The following is a 303-nucleotide window of genomic DNA, read 5'->3' on the forward strand; positions in this document are numbered from 1 at the left end:
AAAAAGTTTTTATTTTTGTGGGGTGTAAAGTTTTTGGGTGTGCGTGTTTTTGGGGGTTTGCGTATGGAAAGGGAGGGACCTAGTTAGTTGCCTTGGGTTTATCTGTTGAAAAGGTTTTTTTTTTTTTAAAAAAACAAAAACCTGGGAAAGAATTTTTTTTATGGGAAAAAAAACCCTAAGTGTACCAAATTTTCCCACGCATAAAAAATTTTAACGGCCCACAAACCATCAGGGGCGGACCATAGAAAAAAACACACACAGGCCCTTACAAAGGGTGTAGGTGTACTCTTTTGAGTAACTGGA

Source organism: Penaeus monodon, chromosome 22 (assembly GCF_015228065.2).
Source record: "Penaeus monodon isolate SGIC_2016 chromosome 22, NSTDA_Pmon_1, whole genome shotgun sequence".
Taxonomy (NCBI): domain Eukaryota; kingdom Metazoa; phylum Arthropoda; class Malacostraca; order Decapoda; family Penaeidae; genus Penaeus; species Penaeus monodon.